Source organism: Chiloscyllium plagiosum, chromosome 4 (assembly GCF_004010195.1).
Source record: "Chiloscyllium plagiosum isolate BGI_BamShark_2017 chromosome 4, ASM401019v2, whole genome shotgun sequence".
NCBI lineage: Eukaryota > Metazoa > Chordata > Chondrichthyes > Orectolobiformes > Hemiscylliidae > Chiloscyllium > Chiloscyllium plagiosum.
Genome location: NC_057713.1, coordinates 51,742,667 through 51,762,393, shown reverse-complemented (window position 1 = coordinate 51,762,393; position 19,727 = coordinate 51,742,667). Strand labels below are relative to the sequence as shown.

The 19,727-nt window shown below is 40.5% G+C and overlaps 1 long non-coding RNA gene across 1 annotated transcript; it reads right to left on the bottom strand.

The window, feature by feature from the left end:
• Positions 1-9,854: 9,854 nt before the first annotated feature.
• On the bottom strand, positions 9,855-19,396 carry LOC122549555. The gene is made up of 3 exons (XR_006311574.1): positions 19,189-19,396; positions 10,758-10,884; positions 9,855-10,087 (listed from the first exon to the last, which is right to left on the bottom strand). It is a non-coding gene; the product is annotated as an uncharacterized LOC122549555 (long non-coding RNA).
• Positions 19,397-19,727: the final 331 nt, after the last annotated feature.

Genomic DNA, 19,727 nt, shown 5'->3' with positions numbered 1-19,727 from the left:
TGCTAGTGCCATATTTAGAGCCAGGAGTTACTTTCCTGATGCACATAGTGGGAGAGGAACTGAAAACAAATGCTTCTCAGGACATATATGTGGCACAGCTGACATTTTCATTGCAAATACAAGTACACATTCATAAATCTATCAGTATTAAAGAATCATGCCATACAGCTTACCTTCCCTCTGCATCTTAGAATATTGTCCAAGGGAGTGTTATTCTTTCCCCAATGCCCATTATAGCAAACATGTACTGTGTGGGATCATTGACATTTAAAAACATTCACTTTAACTCAGCAACAGCAAAATAAAGCAATAAATAAGCAAACAGAAGATGCATTAGTCTTTGGAAACAAACAAGGACTATTTGCCTTTGCAGCAGAAAAATATTTAGTCAAAGAGTGATTACTACACCCCAGCTCACAATTGTGGAACTAGGTGTCAATTAAGTCCTGTCTGGTTTGACACTGCAGCAATCTACCATGCAGAAGACGAAGTTTCTCCTGCTCGATGTCCTCATTTTCCTCCTCAGAAGACTGCCATTGCTCTTCCATTTCTTCAGAATCTATCACATCCCATGTTGGCTGCTCCAGTTTTAGATCACAGCGCACTCGGATGATCTACACACGCTGTGTGGAATATATAGATATAAGTATTGGAACCTGCTCCATGATGGCCCTCGTGGAAGAATGAGCTGCATTGTACTGACGATCCACCTCAATCAGGGTTTTCATACTGGAGTCATAAACCAGTCCACGGAGAATAGCCTTTCACTCTCAGTAACTATCTTTGTAAGGCGTTATGCTCTTGAACAAAGTAGGAGCATGAGAGTTCTTTGAGGATTATAGGGGTCATGACAGCTCTCAGGGTACCCAGTGTGGTAATGACTATTACAGATTACTTGTACATTGATGGACTGCAACCATGTTTTATTGAATAACTCAGCTGGGTTGTGAGTGTCACTCTTAATGCAACATGTGTATAGTCTATGGTGCTGTGCACCTGGAGAAGCCAGCTGTATTGGCAAACTCCACTGCCAGGGGTTGTGGAATTGGCGTCATCACAGGACGAGACAAAGTGGTGTGATCTGGTATAAATTACATCGATAACAGACTCAATATATTTGAGGGTCCAGAAGTCTGAAGTATGGCTGATATGCTTCTCAAATCGATTCTCCCAGCTTCTCCCTGTAACCATGGATTCCCTTACCAATCAAGAACCTATCCATCTCTACAGTAAATATATTTAAGACTTGGCGTTTACAGCCTTCTGTGGTAATGAATTCCACAGGTTCACCATCCTCTGACTGAAGAAATTTCTCCTCACCTCAGTCCTAAAGGGTTGTCCGTTCACTCTGAGGCTGTGCCCTTGGGTCTTGGTATCTCCCACTAGGGGAAACATCTTCTCTATGTCCACTCCATCCAACCCTTGAGAGAGGGTTGTGCAAGTCCCATGCAGATGACATAGTGAATAGCCAATTGCCTGAATGATAGGAAACAGAGAGTAATGGTCAGTAAATATTTTCAAGGCTGGAGGAAGATTTATAGTGGAATTCCCAGGGACCCTTGGATTCTTGCTTTTCCTAATACGTATTAATTATCTTGATCTTGGTGTTCATACTGTAGTTAGAATTCAGCTGGCGTATTGTGTACAGTTGTGGGTGCCACATGAGAACAAAAGTGGGACTGCATTGGAGAGAGAACAGAAGCAATTTATAAAGATGAGAAACTTCAGGTCTGAGGATAGATTGATGAAGGTGGGACTGTTCTCCTTGGAGAGAAGAAGGCTGATAGGAAATTTGATGGAGGTTTTCAAAATCATGAGCAATGAAGCTATTGCTGACAGTAAAAGAGAAAAAACGAGGACGTAAGTTTAAAATGATGTGCAAACAAAGTAAGGGTAATGTGAAAGAAAAATTCACGCAGCGAGTAGTTAGGATATGGAATGCCCTGCCTGAAAATATGATGGAGACAAGTTCAACTGAAGCATTCAAGAGGGATTGGATGGTTATCTGGATAGAAATGTTATGCAAGGGCATGGAGAAAGGCATGAGATGGCACTAAATAATAGAGCCAGCTGCAGGCACGATGGGCCATATCGCCTCCTCTGCACTGTATCAATTCTGAGTGTCCCAGGACATTCTCAGTCTGTGATGACACTACATCTCTCTCATCTGGAGGAAATGACATTGAGGACAATAAACTCAGGACCATCTCTGCATCCTGAGGGGACCTTCAGCTGCAATGGACAAGGTTCAGCTGCCACTAGAGGTTGCTGCTGGTTATAGGTTTGCTGACACGCCTGTTCCTCGTTGATTCTGTGCGCCTTCATTGCACTATAGCGACAGCAACTTAAACTGTAAGGGGAATACAAGAATCAGAACAGATCCTCAGTAATGTGAGCAGTACAGGAATTACTATGGTTATGGTGAGGGGGCAGATAAATGGAGATAAGTTCATGAAAAGATCAGCCATGGTCTCATTAAATGGTGGAGTAGGCTTGAGAGGTCAGACAGCCTACTCCTGTTCCTATTGCTTGTGCTCCTATGTTCTTATGAGCAGTTGGCATATGCATCAAACACAAATGGCAGTTTAGTGTAATCTTTGATGCAGTGGAACATGAACCATTCTGACAAGGAGGAACTTAGAATGGTTTTACATGGACTTTTGACATAAGACCATAAGACATAGGAGTGGAAGTAAGGCCATTCAGCCCATCGAGTCCACTCCACCATTCAATCATGCCTGATGGGTATTTCAGCCCCACTTACCTGCACTCACCCCATATCCCTTAATTCCTTGTGAGATTAAGAATTTATTAATCTCTGCCTTAAAAACATTTAACGTTCCGGCCTCCACTATGCTCTGTGGCAATGAATTCCACAAGCCCACCACTCTCTGGCTGAAGAAATGTCTCCTCATTTCTGTCTTAAATTGACCTCCTCTAATTCTAAGGCTGTGGCCATGGTTCCTAGTATCCTCACCTGACGGGAACAAACAAGGACATTATTCCAATAAGTGCAGCAAAAGCCATGTTATGAAAATGTAGTAGGAGATTGTTAGTGCTGTATACCCACCACTCAAACCCCCATATCACTCAAGAAAGCAGCATTGCAATGCAAACATCTTGCTGAATGATTACGCTTTAGAGTGAGAGGAAATCAGCTCTGTGGCCTTTGGCTTTAGAGGGATGACTATCTTCAATCTGCAATGAACAATGATATGGTCAAATTGCATATGAACACAATTTGTAGCCCATCCAGTTGGCACTGCATGCAGTTCAAGAGTAGGGTGCTATGATTAAAGATAGCTTCAGCCTGAACTGTGAGTGTGTCTGATTAATGCAATTGTGCCTCACATTGCTCACAATTATAGTCCATATGCTCAGGCTGAAAAAAAATACATTGTCCACCCAATCCAAGAGTGTAGTTGCAGTCATTAACATTTTCATTGTGCATTTATGATTCGCACAAGTATGGAAGGTAACACTGCGCTTGGCACAGTGAGTCACAAAGTCAGCCTGGTAATCAAAACGCCCCCAACCCACCTGAGTCTCCATGTTCCTTTCTAGCTGGCACTCTATGTTGAACCTATTAGTAACCCATGTCTTCCATTGCATTATTGTCTTTCCACCTCATACGTTGAGTTTCCCCCCCTTCACAATTATTGTCTCCTCTTCATCCCTGCATGCTACCTCTAATCCCCAGAAGGGAGTTCCCCACTTCCTGGATAGATCACCAGAAATAACAATGACAATCACAGCCCTGTCAACCCTGCTAATTATTCATTACTAACATTTCTTTTTGTTGATTCATTTTGTGGGATATGGGCATCACTGGCAGGCCAGCATTTATTGCCTGTCCCTAGGTACCCTTGAGAAGGTGGTGGTGAGCTGCCTTCTTGAACTGCTGCAGTCCACCTGCTGTTTGTTTACCCACAATACCATTGGGGAGGGAATTTCAGGGTTTTCACCCAGCCACAGTGAAGGAACGGCGATATATTTCCAAGTCAGGATGGTGCGTAGCTTGGAGGGCAACTTGTAGGTGGTGGTATTCCCATGCATCTGCTGCCCTTGTCCTTCCAGATGGAAGTGATCATGGATTTGGATGGTGCTGTCTGAGGATCTTTGCTGATTTTTTTTGCTGTGCACCTTGTAGATAGTGCACACATTGATGATAGTGACCATCAGTGGTGAAGGGAGTGGATGCTCGCGGATGCAGTCCCAATCAAGTGGGCTGATTTGTCCTGGATGGTGTTGGGGCTGCACTCATCCACGCAAGTGGGGAGTATTCCATCACAGTCCTGACTTGATAGTGGACAGCCTTAGGACGTACACAGTATTCTTAGCCTATGACCTGGTCTTGTAGCCACTGTATTTATGTGGTGAGTACAGTTGAGTTTCTGGTCAATGGTAATGCCTAGGATGTTGATAGTGCGGTATTCAGTGATGGCAATGCCATTGAATGTCAAGGGGCAGTGGTTAGATTGTCTCTTATTGGTGATGGTCATAGCCTGGCATTTGTGTGTGGCAAATGTTATTGCTAATTGTCAGCCCATATCTTGTTGCATTTGGACACGGACTGCTTCAGTGTCTGAGGAGTTGCGAATGGTGCAAACATTGTGCAATTATCGGTGAACATCCCGACTTCAACATTATGATAGAGGGAAGGTCATTGATGAAGCAGCTGAAGATGGTTGGGCCTAGGGCACTATCCTGAGGAACTCCTGCAGAGACATCCTGGAGCTGAGATGACTGACCTCAAACAACCACAACCATCTTCCTATGTGTCAGGTATGACTCTAACTGCCGGAGAATTCGCCCCCTGGTACCCATTGATTCCAGTTTTGTGAGGGCTCCTTGATGCCACACTGCAGCTTTGACGTCAAGGACTGTCACTCTCAACTCCCCTTTGGAATTCAGCTTTTTTGTCCATGTTTGAACCAAGGCTGTAATGAGGTCAGGAGCTGAGTAGCCTTAGCAGAATCCAAACTTGGCACCACTGAGCAGGTTATTGTTGAGCAGGTGCTGCTTGATAGCACTGTTGATGACACCTTCCAGCACTTTACTGATGATTGACAGGAGACTGAAGGGGTGGTGATTGGTTGGATTGGCTTTGCCCTGCTTTTTGTGTACTGGACATACTTGGGCAATTTTCTACATTGTCAGGTAGATGCCAATGTTGTAACTGTACTGGAACAGCTTGGCCAGGAGAGCAGCAAGTTCTGGAGCACAAGTCTTCAGTACTATTGTCAGAATGTGGTCAGGGCCCATAGCCTTTGCACTACCCAATGCCTCCAACCTTTTCTTAATATCACGTGGAATGAATTGAATTGGCTGAAGCCTGGTATCTCTAATGCTGTGGACCACTGCAGGAGGCCGAGGTGGTCAACACTTCTGGCTGAAGATTCCTGGAAAAGCTTCAGCCTTATCTTTTGCATTGATGTACTGGGCTCTTCCATCATTGATCTTGGAGATATTTGTGGAGCCTCCTCCTCCAGTGACTTGTTTAGTCATTCACCACCATTCAGAATGTTTGTGGCAGGACTGCAGAGTTTAGATCTTGCCGTTGGTTGTGGGATCGCTTAGCCCTGTCAATCATCTTACTGCTTATGCTGTTTGGCACGCAAGTAGTCCTGTTTGATGGCTTCACCTTCAGATCTGCTTGGTACTGCTCCTGGCATGCTTTCCTGCACTCTCCATTGAACTAGGGTTGATCCCCTGTCTTGATGATAATGGTTGAGTGGGGAATATGTCAGGCTCTGGCGTTACAGGTTGTGCTGCAGTACAATTGGAGGCTAGTGCCCAAATTGGGACAGCTATCTGACAAACTAGTCAAGAAATAGCTTGTTATAATCATATTCGCAGAATCATACCTTACAGACAATGTACCAGACAATACCACCATCATTGGATATGTCCTGGTAGGACAGACCCAGCAGCAGTGGCAGAACAATGGTATATGTTTAGGAAGGAGTTGTCCTAGGACCTCACAGCATGGACTCCAGACACCATGAAGTCTCATAGCATTAAGTTGAACATGGCCAAGGAAATCTCCTTGTTTTTCACGACTGCATCACCCTCATCTGATGAACCAGAGCTCCTCCACGTTAAACACTACTTGAACAGCAGCAGAATTGTATTCCACACCATCTGCAACCTCATGGCCCAGCATATTCCCCCACTGCTAATATCATCAAGCCAGAGGATCAACCATCATTCAATGAAGAATACAAGAGGTCACACCAGGAACAGGTAAATATTTATTTGGGATCTCACCCATCTCCTGTGGTTCCACATATAGACAGCCTCGTTGATCTTTAAGATGTCTTATTCTCTACCTAGTTATTCTTTTGCCCTTAATATATTTGTAGAATCTCTTTGGATTCTCCTTAATCTTATCTGCCAAAGCTATCACATGTTCCCTTTTTGCCCTCCTGATTTCTCTCTAAATCTACTCCTACTTCCCCTACACCCTCCTTCTTTCTCTGGAATCGAGCCTCAATATCTCTAGTCATCCAGTGTTCCCTACTCCTTTCAGCCTTGCCCTTCCCACTTAAGAGGAACATACTGGCCTGAACATTTATTATCTCACTTTTGAAAGCCTCCTACTTGCCCACTTCCCCACTTGTCCCTTCCTCAGAAGGCAGTAGATGCAGAATATTTAAATATTTTTAAGCCAGAGATTGATAGATTCTTGACCACCAAGAGGATGAAAGATTAATGGGGATATGCAAGAATGTAGAGTGATATTAAAAGCAGAACAATAATAATCTAATTGAATAACAGAACAGGCTCAAAGGCCCAAGAGGCCTACTCTGGATCATACGCGCCAACTACATGTGACTGATGTCTAGAACAAACTGTCCATGTTGTTAGATCCATAGAATTCCTACAGTGCATGAGTACAGAGAGTCTGCAACAACCTTCTGAAGGGCATCACACCCATACCCAGCCCATCTCCACATAGGATTTTTACCATACCCTCTAACCTGCATGCAATGGTGTAATTTTCTTTTAGCATGGCCAATCCACCTAACCTGCACATCTTTGGTCTGTTGGAGGAAACCGGAGCACCTGGAGGAAACTCCACGCAGACACAGGGAGAATGTGCAAACTCCACACAGCCAGTCGCCCAAGGTTGGAATTAGACCTAGGTCCCTGGTGCTGTGAGGCATTAGTGCTAACCACTGTACCACTGTGTCTCACTTCCTCCTGTGTCAGTGCATTTCCAACTCCATTTTTTTATTTAGTTCACTTTCGGGATACAATATCACTGGTGAGTAAAAATTTATTGCCCATCCCTAGATACCCTTGGGAAGGTGGTAGTGAGCTGCTGTCATGAACTGCAGTCCATTTGGTTCAGGTAGACCCATAGTAGCATTAGGGATGGAGCTCCAAGGTTTTGACCCCGCAACAATGAAGGAACAGCGATATATTTCCAAATCTGGATGGGAAACAGTGTGAAGGGTTAAACTAGTTTTTTTTTGGAATTGTAGGCAAAAATTCCAATTTACTTCAGCTGCATTTCAGTTTGAGAACTATTCATCAAATGATCATCAGTATTGCACGCTCACCAAATTACATTTAAAATGCCTTCCAAGCCCAAGTGCTACCATAAAAGTTGACTTTTCTGATTAAGGCACTAATTTTCTTTAAAAACTGTGATTGTTGACTGCTTCTGTTAAAATCCATACACCCCATTTTAGAGGAAAGCAGGCCCTGCAGAAAAAGAAATTCAGGCAATCATCTTGACTGGTAATGGCAGCACCTTACTTGCCCTGGAGCATGGCTGCAAACTCTTTGAATCATTTCCTGGGAAAATCAAACTCTTCACAGTCACAGCTTCACTGCCAGGTCTGGAAAATGCCTCTTGAGCCAATAATTTCATCAGTCTTGGCAATGTAAAGTAGATTCCCTCTTCCTTGATGATAAATCATTGCCTTGGCAATTAAAATAACCTCCTGTTCATCCTGCTCCTTTCCTCCAAATAGATCAGAGGAGTCAATCAGCCCCCCAGGGTACACAATGTAAAGGTGGAAATAACACATTCTTTAGGCATTTTGAAGGTTGAATGTAGTCCCAGTTCAACAAAATCAGTAAATATACACAAATACCAAATCAAAGCTTCCTCAAAGTTTTGCAATCTGTTCCTTTCAATGGGACAACAATTGCAGGAACCTTGAGTTTAAATGGGTAAATTGGCCACTGATCTATGCCCTTTGATGACGAAAGGGAGTTGATTGCAGCTATTTGTGCTGGAGCACAGCTGAGTTATCCTTTCAGCAAGCCGAAATACACCCTGACCAAAACTTTAAAGATTGCTGAGGTGTAGCCCAATTGGGCAGAAACTCAACATAATGGATCTCTGCCTGCTTTTCTTTCTGAGAAAAAGGATTGTACAACAGAATAAGGGAGGTAGAGTGTTATGGTGCTTCATATTCAAACTAATGGGAACAGAAGCTTGTCAATGATTGTGCAGAATTAGTTTGAAATGACTAATATACACATTTAAAACAACTGATAGCAAATTAAATCATGGAAGAGAATGTTAATTGAAATTATTCAAATCTACCTATCAAGCAATTAGAAATGAAAAGAAAATGACCTTCAGAAATAATCTGCCTTAGTCCTCAGTTCACTGCGGGCAGAAAATGGAAACCCAAGAGCAGATTTTCTGGATAAACAATCCACTGTGAATGTGGTCGGATATATTCCACGAGATTTCATCAAATGTCAAAAGAATCTTTATTAATGTCAACTCTAGCAAAATACTTTATAACTACTTTAAACAGATGAGAATGTCCAAGGTCTGTGCTACCTTTGCTGCATTAACTCAATTATTCTTGATGTTCCAAGGGAGGAAGAGGGAATAAGAATCAGTTCTGAGCACCATTCAGTGAACTCTGTTAGAAAATGTCTCTATGCAGTCATTGATTGAAGTGACGATCAATTTTAGCTATGATAGCCTACAAGATCAGATATAGTAATCATCAGTATTTAAAATAAACAGGTTCAATTTTTTTAAAATACCAAGCAATGAAATCCCACATAAATACAGTAAATTTGTTGTTAGACGGTACCTATGGGACTAGAAATGTGCTGGTTGATCAAATATTCTGGATAATCAAGAGATATGCATAGCCACAGTAAACCCTGATCAAGCAAGGCCTCAAGACATCAACAACCCTCAAAAATTAATATGAAATCTATATCAATCAATGTAAAAACATACAGTAGGTTATAGAAACCTAATGCAGGGGTATACACATCACTGTTGTACTTACAACATAAATATTTGTTAGGTCATAATCATAGAGTCATAGAGATGTACAGCATGGAAACAGACCCTTTAGCTCAACATGTCCATGCTGACCAGATATCCCAACCTAATCTAGTCCCACCTATCAACACCCAGCCCATATCCCTCCAAACCCTTCCTATTCATTTACCCATCTAGATGCCTTTTAAATGTTGCAATTGTACTAGCCTCCTCCAATTTCTCTGGCAGCTCATTCCATACATGTACCACCCTCTGTGTGAAAAGGTTGGCCCTTAGGTCTCTTTTATATCTTTCCCCTCTCACCCTAAACCTATGCTCTCTAGTTCTGAACTCCTCCACCCCAGGGATAGACATAGTCTATTTATCCTATCCATGCCCTTCATGATTTTATAAATCTCTATGAGGTCACCCCTCAGCCTCCGATGCCCCAGGAAAAAGAACCCCAGCCTGTTCAACCTCTCCCTATAGCTTAAGTCGCAGAGTGTAAGATATATAATTTTTGTCAGTTTATCAAGAGTGCTGGTTGATTAAGGTGCCAGTTAAAATAAAGTTTGTTATATACCATTCACACCGTGTTCAGTTGAGGTAATATCTTCATCATTCATGAATTATTCCAGGTTTTTTTTATCATCTTGGATTTTATTGAAGCTTAATTTGTAGATAATGTCTTTGCACCTTCTTGCAGCCTTTTCATCAGGTTATACTTTACACCACTTGTCCTGCCCAAACCCATCATGGCAGTGATGTTTGAGAAATACCCTAAGATTTGTCTTTAGTATCTTCTCAACTTGAATTCAGTGGTCAGATTAAATTCTGGAAAAGGGAAGTCAAATGTTCATTAATCACTGCTGACTATTTGCATAATAAATACCTGTTGTTACTTGTTTAACTTCTTAAAAGAAAGGTTAATTAATTTACTCAATAACTTGTAAAGACTTTAAAATTCTTTAGATCCAGATTACACTCCCCCAAGGCCAAATATTGAGTGGATCTGGTGTATTACTAATTTACCTGTCCACCATCAGATCTGGCTGGCTATCTGCTTATACCAGGTTGATCCTGTGTTTCATTCTCCATAGCTGGCTGTTTCTTCAAAACTCTCTAAACTCACTCTTCCCCAAGATCAGTTTAACTCATGCACCTCTTTCTTACTAAAATTGTTTTGTTGATATGCTTCTGCTCCACCTTTCCCTTTAAAATAATACCATCATTCTCTAGGTATCCCTCATCCTAGTACAAAATCATTTTATCTCTTTTTCATTTCTCATTAATACCTCATTTCGTGCTCAGTCCAAGGACATCTCATCTGTGAAACCCATTTTCTACTTAATTCACTGCATTCCCCCAACCACTCAACTGCTCTTCCTGACCCCTACATTAGCTTACATTGGATACTCCACTCAACTTGTTCAAAACTGCTAACATTAATCCCATTTGAAAGGTTTTACCTATCTTCCATCTTTGTAAATCATCATTGTCTCACCTCCAATCTTCATTTTCTCTTCAGAGTCCTTGTCTATGATCATGCCTCCCAAATCCATACTTATCTTTTGCACAAATGTTTGTAGTTCTCAATTAGGTTTCCGCTTTGCTGCAACACTGAAGTAGTCCTGACAAAAAAAAATTGCAAGTTACTTCCTACAGAAGAGTTACAATGGTGCATTGGTGCTTTCTTCAAAACTGATTGCAACCTTTAACACAGTCCACTATATGACTCATTGTCATTGTTACAACACGGAGGTTAAATTCCACTGCTAATTAAAATTAAAACACCCAGAAAAGCTCGCCTTGCCTTGTAATGTTAACATGTGAGTGAAAGAAAACCCCTGATTCCACTGTTTGCAGAAAAAAAACAAAATTATTTTTCTGACAGTGAACACTAAACAAAAATTATTAATTAACCCGAGCCCTCTTTTCTCTTAACTAATCACAATTTGACTCCAACTCTATAAAAATGCTGCTCCAATATCACAATTGTTAAACTTTAAATTAACTTAATCTCTAAAAGTCCATAGTCTCTTATGCTGTCTTCCTTCCAGTCTTCTGAATCTGCTATTTCCTTCTATACTTCTGAATCCCTGGGCCTTCTTAAACTTTTTAGTGTTTTACTGGAAAAAGTACCTTTGATAGATAAGGTCTTCTGAGAGGTTTCTTTGAGAACCCTTTCAGATGACATGTGCTCTCATGTTTGATGGCAGTTGCTCTGATTAATTTTCAAAATGCCCTTCCTTTTTAAATCCCCATTAAATCCTTTTTAAATTGGTTAAATTCAAATCTGGTTGCCTTAACATCAAAACACAACCGCGAGCTGATTGTTACATATTATCAATTTTTAGTATTCTCTGCACCTGTCAGCTAGTCACAGATACAAATGCTGTCAAAATCTCTCAGCTCAGAAAAGGCACCTCTTTCTTAAAGTGACCAAATACTCTTTCGACTTTATAACAGTCATCATCTCTTTTTTCCATAATGAAGCTTAGTAGATCTGCTCCTGTTTAGCTTATTCTCAATCATAACCAAAACATCTCTAGAATGGATTGCCTTTCTGCACCACTTCTTTATCACCTTAGTCCCTCAAGGACATATCTTTTCCCCAATTTTTCTCACCATGTTTTAAAGTCAAGTATTTGCATTTGTAGTAGTTGAAATTATTAGAAAATAATCTGATGCCTATATTGCATTTGCATTTATATTTACCTACAAAGTGTATATTCAAAATAGTGTGAAATGATTATTGTACATATTTTTGTGCAACCACAACACTTACATGGAGAAATTACCATTTTGTTAGAAATGACACTTATATGACAAGTATCATTATTACCACATGATACACAAGCATTCATCATGAATTAGGAGTAGTCCATTTAAGTGAAATATTCTGACAGATATCAAAAACACAACTTTAATCAATTGTCTTTACTGTAATATAGTAAATTAACATTTGATATTGTTGGAGGGAGAGAGATGTCAAAGAGGAGTCTCCAGTCCTGTGCCTAGCTCAGCATGCACAAATCAATCTTTATTCGGAGCTCTTTACCATGCAACATGGGAGAGGTTCCTGGGACAGTGCCCACTGAACACTCCCCCTGCCAGTCAAGTACAGCATTTCTATACATTTTCTGTCATGATAATAACATGCAACATGGATTTTATTGTTCTTATGTCCCCACAATCAATATATCCAATCCTATAAACACACAATCAATGATGGACATCTCTATGGGCAGCCCTAGGTGTTCCCATGATCTTATGATCTTACCATACATCTTTATCACTCATCCTTGGGTTTTACAATGGATGCTGTATTTATCCACATTCCGAAGTACTGATAAACACACTCCTTCTCAGACACTTGCCAGCTGCATCACATTAACTAACGATAAGTTATCATTTGAGATTTTTAAAAAATTATGTTATGCAATTTATTTGTCTTACTGCTCTCATTATAACGTACAAAAGGATGCTAACTTTTGCCAATTATTCTGAAATATGAATTATCAGTTCCAATATAAAGTTTGTTAAATGTGTAAAGTTACATAGTTACACTTAATGTTACAGTACCAAACTGAGGAGATCAAATAAACAGTCTTTCCATTTTGCATCTGTGAGTTGTTTCAAGACAAAAGTTTGATTCTCAGGTGGGCTACCCACCCCAGTTCCCCCCCACACCCACCCCCACCCCCGTTCCCCACCCCACAACCCAATGTCTTTACTTCAAGTTCCTTTCAGTCTAGTTTTCCGACCAGATAGCGCATACTCAAACTCCATTGATAAGGATGAAATTCAATCACTTTCACAGCTTTCTGCATGCTGAGCTGTGAAGCTACAATTGTTTATTTTCTGTGTTTTACAATCTTGTTTGCTCTTTAGAGGTTGTCTGATAACACCATTTATTGCTTCATCTTCCCGGCTAATGATGGGGCCTCTTTTTACTGTCCACTGTTGGCTACTCATAAGAACTCCACTAAGTGCCTGCATGGAAGCTTATAGGTTTATATTTTTAATGTAACAACAATTATCCAAATAGACTAGATTATTGTGAGATCATAATTGTCTTTTAGTTCTTGCTAAACTGCAAACTTTCGACAGATTGTTACTAGACATCTCTTATCTCGGTTTTTCAGGGATGCTTTCTTATCAGGGATGCTTTCTTATCTGAAATGCTTGTGTGTTTAAAGTTGCCTATCCACAGAAATCTAAATTCTTCAATGTCTGATGTATTAAAACCACCACTATCATTGTACAATTACATAATAACATGTATATAGATATGTGTGTGTGTACACTTGTTTATACATTTTACAACTATCTGAAATGTTTTAACTAAGTGGGTCCAGTTTCTCCTTCTATTAGTTGGAACTTTTAGATTAGTTTGCTAAAAACCTTTTCAACTGTGCCTCCCTTATCAGGGATGCCTCACTGACTACACTCACCTGTCTTGTCTCACTGAGACCTTTCATTATCTTATCCAGTGACCCTGCATGGAGGCCATAAGTCTAGCTGTGAGCATCTGCTATATATAAGTGTCAACCTCTTTCGGCCATCTTGCTAAAAAGCCCCAGGTGGCCATCTTGTCAATTTTAGTCAAGGGCAACTGCAACAATATGATAAGATCTTCTGTCAGTAAATTCAACAAATTCTTGCTTCCATCAAGCTGCCTTGCTGACAGAACTGCAGATTGGTGAATTGGGCCTACAATGTTGTAAATGTTTATGACTTTAAAATCATAGTTAATTGATCCCACCCAGACACTTATTTTATGACCATGTTAACTTACATTTAAATTTGTTGGAGGCTAGTGTTAATTTGCATGAAAACAAGTCAAGTGAAGCCTTGCACTTACTAAGCAAATTTGCACAGGGGTTGGTATTTTGGATAATTGTTCAAATAAAATAGCACAAACCTCTCCTATAAATATATAAATTTTGCAATGCTTTCCAATGGCAAGAACACACAGGGGTAAAATATTCATTCACAGCCTTGGATTTCTAATTTTTTAATTAAACATGGGATTAACAAGTGATCAGTGACACACAGTTTAATGCCAGAACAATGGGGCTCTAAAAGGATTTAAGGTGTTGATTTACACTGTGATTTAATGGGGTTAGAAAATGGGTAGAATAAGGATTAAGAGATTTTTTGTCTCCACAGATGCTGTCAGACCTGTTGGGTTTCTCCAGCATTTTCTGTGTTTATTGATGACATGTGAAGAAAGATGCTCACACAAAATTTTGAGCATATATAGGCTCAATTCTTATGAACTGTATACGGACTTATTACATGTTACTTAATCGCCAGTTATATTACTTCTGAGATACATGATTGTCTCATCAGGCTCAATCTAAGTGCAATTTAAATAAGTACGACTGAAACATTCTCACACAGCTTTGGTAACAAATAGAGAGCTGGCTGGTTCCTCCTAAGTACAGTCCTTAATACAATGAAGGGCAGTGTTTATCTTGGGATATCTGTTAATGTGATGGTTTATTGTGAGGCAAAGTGAATGCAATGACAGGGATGTTATGCTTCAGTTTTACAGGGCATTTGTGAGACTAGATCTGGAGTACCATGACAGTACCAGTCCTGTGCTTACAGAAAAATGTTAATGCATTGAAATCAGTTCAGAGAGGGTTTACTAGGCTAATACCTGGAATGAGTAGATTGCCTTATGAGTGAGGGCCACACAAGCTCATGGGCGGCATGGTGGCACAGTGGTTAGCATTGCTGCCTCACAGCGCCAGAGACCTGGGTTCAATTCCCATCTCAGGCAACTGACTGTGTGGAGTTTACACATTCTCTCCATGTCTGAGTGGGTTTCCTCCCACAGTCCAAAAATGTACAGGTTAGGTGAATTGGCCATGCCAAATTGCCCATAGCGTTAGGAGAATGGGTCTGGGTGGGTTGTGCTTCGGCGGGTCGGTGTGGACTTGTTGGGCCGAAGGGCCTGTTTCCACACTGTAAAGTAATCTAATCTGTAAGTAGGCTAGACCAGTATCTCTTTTAAAAGTTATCCCCCTCACATTTTGAACCTGTGTCCCCTAGTAATTGACCCCTCTACCCTGGGAAAAAGCCTCAATTTCCATTCCATTCACCATCTTATAAACTTCTACCAGGTCACCCCTCAACCTCCTGCATTCCAGTCAAAACAAACCCAGTCTGTCCAACATTTCCTCAACCTAAAATCCTCCAAATCAGGCAACATCCCTGTAAACCTTTTCTGTAACCTCTCCAAAGCATCCATTTGCTTTCAGTAGTGTAGTAACCAGAACTGTATTCCAAGATTGGCTTAACTGAAGTTCTAGAAAGCTACAGCATAATTTGCCTATCTTTATATTAATGCCGTTTCCAGTGAAGGTAAATATGGCCTAGGCTTTTTTTACTACCTTATCTATCTGCGCTGCCATTTCAGTGATCTGTGGACCTGCACACCCAGATCTCTCCGTATATCAAAAATTCCAAAGGTACTGCCATTCACTGTATAATTTCTACCTGTACGTGACCTTCCAAAATGCATCACTTCACATTTGTCCAGATTAAACCCTAACGCCATTTTTCTCCCCATGCCTCCTACTGATGTGTATCCTGCTGTATCCTCTGACAATCGTCAAGATCCACAATTCCACCAATCTTTATATTGTCTATAAACTTAATAATTAGACTAGCTACATTTCATTTATGTAGATCAAGAACAACAGAAGACCTAGCACTGATTAATGGTCAAAATGCTCTCCCACTGAAACTTCACTCACCTAGCCAGGCTAATTTCACAAAACCAGGTCCAGTAGAACCCCATCCCTAGTTGGACTGTTTACATATTATGTCAATAAACCCTTTTGAATGGTTCTTACAAATTCTGTCTCATCTAAGCTTCTGGCATGTAGAGAGTCCCAGTCAATATAGGAGAAGTTAAAATCATTCACCACAATAACCCTGTTTTTACATCTTTCCAAAATCTGTCTCCATATTCTCTCCTCTATCTCCCACTGGCTTTTTGGAGGCCTGGAGTATACCCCCAGCTTTGAGATTTCACCTTTCCTAATTCTTGAGTTCTACCCATGTTGCCTCGCTGAATGAGTCCTCTGTTGTATCCTCCCTAAGTACAACTGTGAGATACTCCTTCACCAGTAATGCTACTCCCCCACTCCTTTTCTATCTCACCTGAAATATCTAAATCCTGGGACATTCAGCTTCCAGTCTTGTCCCTCTTTCAGCCAAGTCTCCGTAATCACAATCATGTCATCGTTCCAAGTACTAACCCACCCTCTAAGTTCATCTACCTTGTTTAACAGCAGGTTCTTTCACAATTCCCTTCACACCCATGCTGACTGTGAAGTCCACTCCCAGAATGCAAATCTTCTGATTTGTTATTAGTTTTCATGGAAAATTTTGTTTTTCTTTCAATTTTACTTTTTAGTCAGCCACACATAATGCACCCTTCTCTACGATTTCACATTAGCCAGTTCCAACTTCACAATTAAGTTTAAACTCTATCCTCAGACCAACACTCATCATTATAACCATACCTATCTCACAAGTCCCATTATTTCTTCTTGTAAATGCCATTCTACTGTACAGTTCTGTTATGGGGCCGAGAAACTATTCACAAGTGACTTTTTATCTTTCCTAATTCTTATCTCAACTGAAATTGGTTTTACATCTTGGCCTTTAGAAGTAAGGTTATTTCTCACAACTGCACTAATGTCATCCTTCATTAACAGAGCTACCTCAACATTTTATCCTAGTTTCCTATCCTTGTGAAATGTCTTGAAAATTGAGTCTTTGTCTCTGAAATGACTAACAAATTTCAAGATTATTTCTATCTGACCTAACAACTCATCCCTATAAAATGTGACTAATATAGTTCTTGGTAGGTAACTGAGGGGGTACAGTGCATTGAGCAGTTTGTTAAGCCAATGTGGCAAAGGACAGAAAATAACATTTGTTAATGTGTTTGCTGACACTGATGACTCCTGGGAGAGCATTGACTTTCTTGTGGCACTATATCAGGATCCTTTTGAGTGGATTTCCAGCATTGGCTCAACACCTAACTGACTGCATTGCCTTCTGTGGGTTTACCTGCAGAGCAAATGGTTAGATAGGATATCTCCTTCTCTGCACCTCCTTGACCAAGGATTCCAGCACAGTACTGAAAAATCTTGAAAGCCAATCTTTGCTATGTTGACATCATGCTCCCTGCACTCACATTGAGGTCTTTTCTGATTTTATGGCCTGTGGCTCTTAAACCTTATAGCAGAGATGTAAGTTTAGAACTGTGTGTGACTAAACTTTCAAGAAGAATCATAATATGTAAGCCATTCAAATGTAGCCCTTAGTGTGAGTGAAAATCTTAGAAATAAGAAGTTTGGATTTATCAATGAGTAATCATAGAAACAAAATGCAACTGATACTCATAGAGACTATTATATGTATTTTTCAGGATGCAAAATGAAGCACTCACAAAATATTCTACCATAGGTTCACTGTGTTCCACCATGGGGAACATTAAAAACATTAAAGAGATGATGAATATCGTATATTTGGTAATGACGGTAAATCAGAAAATCCATAGCCGTCTGTAAGGATAAAACTACCCATTCGATACAGGCAATCAAATAATCAATCATAATAATTTCAGAATTTTCATATTAAGCAGAAAAATACTCAACAAGATCAAAATAAATTATTGTCTGGCACAGAGGAGCATTTTTGCCAAAGGGGGCCTAACTTCTGAGTGTTTGATTGCAACACTTTTCTCATAAAGCAGGCAAGGCTCCCCCCGCTCAGAATGAATGCTCAGAAAATTAGTCCTAGCAATTTTTTTTCCACCATATGTCAGTGCGACTTCCAAGCAGTAAATCTGAAAAATGTTTTACATATCGATTCAGTGAAATGTTGTAGCAAAAGCATAATATATTCTCTGCATCACAATGGCTTTCTTGCATCCAAAGATGTGGAAGCAAGTTGTTGATTAACAATTGAATAATGTTCAGTTCAATTAACAACTCTGTACATTATGAACCAGTCCTTGTCAGGGTGCAGCAAGACTTGGACAACATCCATATTTGGACTGACAATTTGCAAATGATTTTGACTGGATTGATGTACAGAGAGGTGGCATGGACTCAGTGACCGTAAGGGCCTCCATTGTGCCAGTATGAGTCTGTTGCATAAATGATAAGCTGTGACTGTCTCCTTCTAGAAAAGGTCCATCACCTCCCTCTCACCTTCACCATACGTTTTGCAGCAAATCATACCATCAATATTTTGAGGGTGACTACAGACCAGCACCTTAATTGAAAGAACGACATTAACAAAATGGACAGAAGGTCAGACCAAAGGCTAGATGCTGTTTGAAGGAATGATTCTTCAAAGTTTCTTCTCCATGTTGAATCCTCAAATCAAAATCATGTTAGAATAATCAGTATTTAGCCGGGCAAGCACAGTTACAATAGAATTCAAGTAGCAATGACACCACCAAACACAAGGCATTCTACTGAACCAGAGGGTGGCATTTTCCCACCTGCAGATGGAGAGTGGAAGTTGGTTAAAAAAGGCAAATACTTTGTTGGGTTGGCACTACAGAAATAGATGTCCCCTTCTAGCCAACTCAGCAATTAAGTTTGGGGTGAAATGTCTTTGACTGATCTTCGTGATCTAGTCAACTAACAACCTCAATCTATCAATAACCTCATTATCTACCTTGCCAGCAACAGAAAAAATGACTGCTCTCCTGATTAAATAAACAGAGTGGCTGCATTAGGAGAGGTCTTCCATTTGCCCCAAATCTGGACCATTTATGAATGGAAGGAAAGGCAGCTGAAAATCACACACCCCTGCCCCTGCCTCTGACCCCTCCAACTCCTCTTTTCCTGTGAGTCCCACACATTATAACTCCCAAAACAATCACTTACCTTTTTGCTGGTTCTGGTCTTCAGTGTTGTTGTGCAGCTAACAGCTTAGGCCTACAATGAGTTGCTGCTGAACACAATGGCTGCCAGCCTTTGATTGGCAAAAGAGTCTATTTGGTCAAGATGCTCGGCAGTATACTTTTAATTGCCCGACTGGCATTTTATCCAGGGAGATTTCCCACTGTTGGGGGCAGGGGACTCATTCCTAAAGTTACCTGCCCCTACATATGGCCTGCAAAATGGAAAATCCTGGTCAGTGGCTCAACTATTGAACTAAATTTCCTTCCCACTTACCACAGGTAATCAGAGCTACAATATGTATCACCTACAGACTATATTGCAACAATACATCAACTGTCCTGTTTGCACCTCAGAGTCCCATAATACTCATGAATGAAAAAGACAAGAGAAAGCAATACTTGCATTACTGCAACACCCTTCACAACCTCTGGATATTCCAATGAAATTTGGAGACAATTAAGTAATTTTGAAGTGTAGGCCACACAAGCAGCAATTTGCTAACAGCAAGGCCACATAAGTAT